Source organism: Physeter macrocephalus, chromosome 2 (genome assembly GCF_002837175.3).
Source record: "Physeter macrocephalus isolate SW-GA chromosome 2, ASM283717v5, whole genome shotgun sequence".
Taxonomy (NCBI): domain Eukaryota; kingdom Metazoa; phylum Chordata; class Mammalia; order Artiodactyla; family Physeteridae; genus Physeter; species Physeter macrocephalus.
This window is the reverse complement of record NC_041215.1, coordinates 8,253,185-8,260,691: the sequence shown is the minus strand read 5'-3', so window position 1 is coordinate 8,260,691 and position 7,507 is coordinate 8,253,185. Positions and strand designations below refer to the sequence as shown.

General features: G+C 47.0%; 1 pseudogene; it reads left to right on the top strand.

The window, feature by feature from the left end:
- Positions 1 to 311: 311 nt before the first annotated feature.
- The window catches only part of LOC102992918 (40S ribosomal protein S8-like), a 24,172-nt pseudogene continuing 16,976 nt past the window's right edge, over positions 312 to 7,507 (top strand).

Below are 7,507 nucleotides of genomic sequence, written 5' to 3'. Positions count from 1 at the left end.
TGGCCCTAGCCGGGGGAGGATGGTCCATCCCCAAACCCGTCCCGGCCCCGCTCCGGGGAGGTGAAAGAGCCCGAGCAGCCAGACTCGCCTCGCTCGCTCCTACCTGGGGACCGGGAGCCAGACTGGGGTCGTCCTCCTCCCTGGGGCCGTCACGGTAGGGCTCCGCCGGCGCCTCCGGGGGCCCTGCACCCGCTCCTGCTTCCAGGCTCGGTGGCGGCGGGGGCTCCGGCGCCTGGGGCTTCTGCGGCCCCGCGGCCCGCGCCCGCTCGCGCCGGCCCGCGCCGCCACTCGGCCTGCTCCGCCTCCGAGTCATGCTGCTGCTCGCGCCGCTCCCTCGCTTCACTCGCGCCGCCGCCGCCGCCACCGCCGCTCCCCTCTCAGGACAACAGCCAATATGGCGGCGCCCGGCTCCCCCTCCGTCGCTGCCAGCAGGTCAGAGGGCACGCGGAGTCCGCGCCGCCGCACTAGCCCCCGAGGCTGCCTGCGCCATTTTGAGTAAGGTCACCACCCGGAGTTCGCGGAAAAGTGAACCTGGTGAGGAAACGCCCTCCTCATCCCAGGATCCAAGGGATTAGACCTGCGCGAGGGGAGGGTGTGCGCTGTAGTAATCGTGCGGCACGGCCCTGGGCGCTTAATAACTGTTAAATGGATGAGTGAATTCGTAATTTCTATAGTGCTACGCTACTTTCACAGCCATGACCTGACTCCTCGTACCTACACTGAGTGGCAGGTACAGTAGTTCCCATTTTGCAGCGGAGAAAACCGAGGCTGCAAAACGCGAAATGGTTGCTCAACATCAGCCAGCCAGAACTCGTGGGCTCGTGTTCAGTTCAGTTTCAGTTCAGGCTGAACTGAAAGGGGCAAAGGGATTGTCTAGGTTCGTATTTTCAGTGTATGGTCCACGGGGAGTCCAGCGTTTGGTGCTTGGGACAGCGAGACTCACCTTCTCAGTCTGGTGGGGAGAGTGGACACTTAAATACACAATTACAAGTGTGATAAAGATGAGATGACTGGGGCATGTACTAGGTCAGTGTTTCCAAAAAAGTGGTATGTGCGCCAGAGGATTTTGAGTGGTACGCAAAAGAACATTAAAAAAATGTAACTATTATGTATTTAATTGTTAAAATTGGAATATTTTCCCTCCCTTTCTTTTTTGAATATATGACATGCGTATTGTACAAATTTTTAAAAATAGTTTTGAGTGCAGCTTGTCTCATGCCAGGGCCAGTGGTGTCCTGAAACCATATTGTTGTTATATGTAGAGTTGCTGTTGATCCATCAACAAGGGCAGAATTCTGACATTGGCCCAACCCAAGGGAGCAAGGACTATTTTGAGAGGAAGGGCTAAATGGAAGGCCATGGAGCTCTCCCTAACTGCCAAATGAAAAAATAATACTTCATCTCATTACAGAGATTAACGCCACCATCAAAGATTTGAAAGGTTCAGGGTGATTCCCACTATATCAACATTACCTCTTCAGTTTGGCCAGAACAGAGGATAGATGGTATTTTTTCCCATTCATTTATTTTCATTGTGGTAAAATTTGTGTAACATAAAACTTATTGTCTTAACCATTTCTAAGTGTACAGTTCATTGGTATTAAGTGCATTTATATTGTTGTGCAACCATCACCACCATCTATCTCCAGAACACTTTTCTTGTAAAACTGAAACTCTGTACTCATTAAATAATAACTCCCCATTCTCCTGTCCCTTCAGCCCTTTGCAACCACCATTCTACTTAAAAAAACTTCCCCCTTTCCCCTACACCCCAGCCTCTGGTAGCCACTATTCTACTCTCTGTTATTATGAGTTTACCTTTTTTTTTTTTTTTAATATTCCACATATAAGTGAGATCATGCAATATTTATCTTTTTGCAACTGGCTTGTTTCACTTAAAATGTCCTCTAGTTTCATCCATGTTGTTGCAAATGGCAGGATTTCCTTCTTTTTTACGGCTGAATAATATTCCTTTATATTTATATTTTATATATATATACTTTTTGTATATTCCTCATATATATTCCTATATATATTGTAGATATTTATATATTCCTTTATATACATATACATATATACAGATACCTATCCATCTATATAACATTTTTTTTCCATTCATACATCAACAGAGAAAATCTATCTATCCATCTATCTATCTGTCTATATAACATTTTCTTTATCCATTCATACATCAACAGAGAAGATAGGGCTTCCCTGGTGGCACAGTGGTTAAGAATCCGCCTGCCAATGCAGGGGACACAGGTTCGAGCCCTGGTCCGGGAAGATCCCACATGCTGTGGAGCAACTTAGCCCATGCACCACAGCTACTGAGCCTGCGCTCTAGAGCCCACAAGCCACAACTACTGTGCCTGTGTGCTACAACTACTGAAACCCTTGCTCCTAGAGCCCATGCTCCGCATTAAGAGAAGAGACTGCAATGAGAATCCCGTGCACCGCAACAAAGGGTAGCCCCCGCTCGCCGCAACTAGAGAAAGCCCACGTGCTGCAACAAAGACCCAATGCAGCCAAAAATAAATAAATAAAATAAATAAATAAAATAAATAAATTTATAAAAGCAATAGTAAAAAAAAACCAAAAAACAAAACCAGAGAAGATAGATGGTCTTAAATCATGACCGAACATTATGATAAACTCATTCTGGTAAGGAACCCAACTGGGGGACTTTTTCAGAGTGGTCATTCTTGGAGGAGACAAGTGCAATTGTTGGCCCACAATTATAGGTCTGATCAATGCTTTTTTAAAAAAATATTTATTTGTTTATTTGCCTGTGCCACGTCTTAGCTGTGGCACATGGGATCTTCATTGCTATATGTGGGATCTCTGTTGCAGCATGTGGGATCTAGTTCCCTGACCAGGAATTGAACCTGGGCACCCTGCATTGGGAGCATGGAGTCTTAACTACTGGACCACCAGGGAAGACCCTAGTCAATGCTATTTATTCTGTACCAAACCTCAGGAAAAGCTTGTGTTCCTCTGGCAGGGGCAGCAGTAGACCTTTACTGTCTTGCTTTAGGGGTATGTCACTCTCTGGACACACTCAGTTTATAGGAATTTTTGACCAAATCACCATTTCAGTGGATATCAGGCTAATCTACTGTGATGCTGATGACAATATCCTGAAGGACCTTGAGAACAGGAAGTAGCAGATACCCTAGATGATTTGTTAAGCATGATGTGTGTGCCAGAGGGCAGATAATAAATCCCACGAATATATAGGGGCCTATCTACTCAGTGAACTATCTAGGGTTCTGGGGTGTCTTTTGATATTCTGCACCAAATAAAGGATAAGCTGCTGAACATCACACTCCTGACCACTAAGAAAGCGGTACTGTACTTGGTGGGCTTCTTTACTTGGGTATAAAATATACCATATTTAGGTATATTATTTTTACCTATTACTGGGTCACTTGAAAGCTATCAACTTTAAGGGGGACCATACAAGGAGAGAAGGTTTTCTTACTGGATCAGGCTGCAAAGTAGGTAGTTCTGCCTTTGGCCCTTATGTTCAGGCATTAGCTTTTGGAGCAAAGTTATGACCTTGTTCAGCAGTTTTCCTTCTGAGAAACATCTCCTGGCTTGCTTCCGGGATGTGTGGAAATTGGATGCCTGACCATGGCATAGCAGGTGACCACGTGACCTGAGCTACCATGTTATCTGATCTACCTAGTCATAGAATTAGGGGTGGCCAGCAGTACTCCATCATGAAGAAGAAGTGACATATATGGCCTGGGTCCAGCAGGCCCTAAAGGCACAAGTAGGTTGCCTGAACAAGTTGTTTACATTCCTCTCCTTCTACTGATGTTCATGGTCTCCTGGAGAGTTGTTTGTGATGGGTTGACTAAGGAAAAATAATCTAAAGCCCTGTTTATAAATGGCTTTGCACATTATGTTGGCTCCGGCCGGAAATGGACTGCTGGGGTCTTCCAGTCTTCCTCCGAGAAGGCCTGAGGGACCTGGAAAAGGGAAGTGTACCCAGAGGCCCCAAAGTAAAGATGCACTGATTCCCAGCTGTTGGATAATGGTTTAGTCTGTTGGTCAGGGACTTGGAAGGAACCAGACTGAAGGCTTAGTGACAAGAAGTTTTGAGGAAGATAAATGTGGATAGACCGCCCAGAATCGCTTCAGAGCATAGGGTTATTAGTGTGCCAGATGAACATTCACCAAAGGGTCTCACTACAGAAGAACTTCTTAAGAGCCTCGTGGGCAGTTTGGCTCCTTCTGTGGCTATCAGGCAGTCTCCTTCCCTAGCCATCTCAGGACTTGCTCGATGGGTTTATGAGAAGACTGGCCCAGTATTACGGACTGCTCCCTCCCACGGCTGGCCTACTCTTTGTGCTGAATCCAATTTGCAAGCCTCAGGGAACCAGCCTGAGCCCCCAGGTGAAGCCTTACTTTGAGGGAACCAGCCAGCTATCTCGTGGCAGGGAGATTATATTGGACTCTGTATTAGTCAGGGTTGGCTAACTGCTGTAACAACTGACCCCAACATGTCAGAGGGTTAATACCATAATAGTTTAGTTCTTGTTCATGTCACAATTCAGTGCTGGATGAAGGGGACTTTGCTTAATGCAGTCATTCAGGGGTCCACTCCCTCTCTGTCTTGTGGCTCCGCCCTCATCCAGTTTCTCTCCATTCAATGAGAGGATGGTAAAGAAGATCGAGCGAGGGTTGCCTGGGCTGTTTTTACGAGCAATACCTAGTAATGACTATACATCACTTTCACTCACATTCTGTTGGGGAGATTTCAGCCACATCGCTCCACCTGACTGTAATCTTTCCTTCCCACTCCTTCCCCTCTCCCCAGGCAACCACTGATCTGCTTTCTGTCTCTATGAATGTTCTACATTTTCATACAGTATGCACTCTGTTTTGCCTGACTTCTTTCCCTCAGCATAATTATTTTTCAATTTATCCATTTTGTAGCGTGTATCCATAGCTCATTCCTTCTTAGTACCGAGTGGTATTCCATTGTATGGAAGTACCACAGTTTGTTTATCCATTCAATATTGATGAATAGTCATGACAGACCTTTCTCATACATTTAATTAACTTATTATGCTGCTCTGAGAACTGGAAGAAAATATTTTTAAAGCATGTATGCAAGGTACTAAAATCACATCTTTTGCAACTGCTTACATTTATATATTTTTTTAATATGCTAACCTTAAAATGTGTGAGAGCAGGGCCAGCTTCATGGATGTACAACCTGCACAGCCACTCAGGGTCCCTTATTTGGAAGGGCTCTGAGCTTGGCTTAACTTTATGCCATCACCTTCTTGAAATTCTCTCTCTCTCTCTTTTTTTTTCTTTTGGCCATGCTGTGCAGCATGGAGGATCGACCCTGTGCCCCCTGCAGTGGAAGCACGGAGTCTTAACCATTGGACCGCCAGGGAAGTCCTTTGAAATTCTTAATAATGTTTGAGCAAGGGGCTCACATTCTCATTTTGTACCAGGCACTCCAGTTTATGTAGCTGGTCCTGAATGAGAGGGTGTGTAGTTTTTAAAACTGTTTTTTGGGGGCATGAAGCAAAAGTTTGAAGGCCACTGGCCTCGGCTGTCAAGTCGAGCTTGACAAGTAAGAGCTTGGGCTTTGAAACACAGCATCCAGGATGGTTTGCAAGTTCTCCTACCTTCCACTCTGTGATCTACTTTACTCCTACTGCAAGGCAACAGTTACAGAACTAACTGCTTGAGTGGTGAGGAGGGAAGGGGAAACTATAAGGGTGATGCAAACCAGATTACCAGATCAGCATAGTGTCCCATCTGCACAGATGAGGTTGGGCACCATGGGCCTCACACAGCTAATTGAGGGTTTTACCCTTTCCCTGGGGTTGTGTTTAAGGCCCTGGAGTCTTATCTAGTACTCAACTGTGAGTGTGTGTGTATGTGTGTGAGAGAGAGAGAGTGAGAGTGAGTGTGTGTGTGTACAGGTGTTTCTAGTTCTCAAGGTCATCCATCCACACAGGTGTTCATGGAGATGTCATTTGTCCCCAGTGGCTGCTGCTGAGAACTGGCTGTTCTCACTCACATGTCTACTAGAGACCCCAGCTCTCTTCCTGCCTAGTGAGAATCTTGATGAGGTTACCTAAGATTCTTTTTGCCTAGATGTGCCCCCGAGCCATCTCCATGCCCGGTTTTGCTGTTTCCCAGGGCAACCTTCCCCTCTATTCTTGGATTCTTTGCTCCTTCCTCTGGCCTCTCTCTCTGCTCTCATCACTTCCCTCCATCCTCCTCTTCTTTACTTCTGTGACAGGGGAGAGCCAAATCACTACATGTTGGATCTGTTTCTTTTACTTTAACCTTTGCTTTCCGCTGCTTTTGTTCACTAAAAGGATACTGTCTATACATAATGGCCTAATAATGCCTCGGGGAACCCTGCCCCTCTGCCTGAATGTTAAACTAAAGTGCCTTTGTTCAGGGAAGCATCCTCACCCTGTCCACCTGTGGATGGCTGCAAGTAAGAAGAAATTAACACATCCCCCTCCCTGAGGCTGGCCATTCCAGGGGATATTTACAAAACGTATGGCCTTTTTACTTTACTTCCTCATCTCCTACCCCCGCCCCACCCCACCCCGCAGCACCCCTGCCCCGTTCTGTAAAAGAAACGGGCATCCAAACCCTGGTAAGATGGTTTTTTGGAGAATTTAGTTGGCCATCTCAGTCTGCTGGCTTTCCGAATAAAGTCGTACTCCTTGCCTCAACACCTTGTCTCCCGATTTATTGGCCTGTCGTCTGTTGTGCGGTGAGCAGAGTGAGCTTGGACTCGGTAACACTTCCATTTCTCCAGACCCCTGAAGTCCTCCTTTTGGGGTATCTGGAGGAAGCCCCAGTAGATAGCACTGTCTTCTTCTTTTTTAAAAATATTTATTTATTTGGTTGCACCGGGTCTTAGTTGTGGCAGGCGGGTTCCTTAGTTGCGGCTCACCAGCTCCTTAGCTGCGGCTTGCAGTCCCCTTAGTTGCGGCACATGGGCTCCTTAATTGCAGCAGGCAGGCTCCTTAGTTGTGGCATGCATGTGGGATCTAGTTCCCTGACCAGGGATCGAACCCGGGCCCTCTGCATTGGGAGTGTGGAGTCTTAACCACTGCGCCACCAGGGAAGTCCCAGTGGCACTGTCTTCTTGACTAGAGTTCTCTACATACTGGAAAATGAAGCAAAGGAGAGGCAAGTGGAGGCTGAATATTACCTTATTACTGACAAAGACCAGGGCAGAGCATTTGCTCAATGTGGGCAACTGACCCCCAGCCCCCAGTCATGGCAGTGCTAGAATGGGTGGACCTCCCTTCCAGAGCCCCTGGAGGGGTGGTGGATGTGGCAGATCCTAAGAGGAAGAAGGGCAGAGCTGAGTAGACCATGTACCATGGTCTTCCCAAGTACACTAATCAGATGAGTTCTCTCTCCCAGGAGCAGAAGTTTCCTGTCAGTGGAACCTCTTCACCCTGGGCCAATTCTCCTCTCCTCTCCTCTCCTCTCCTCTCCTCTCCTC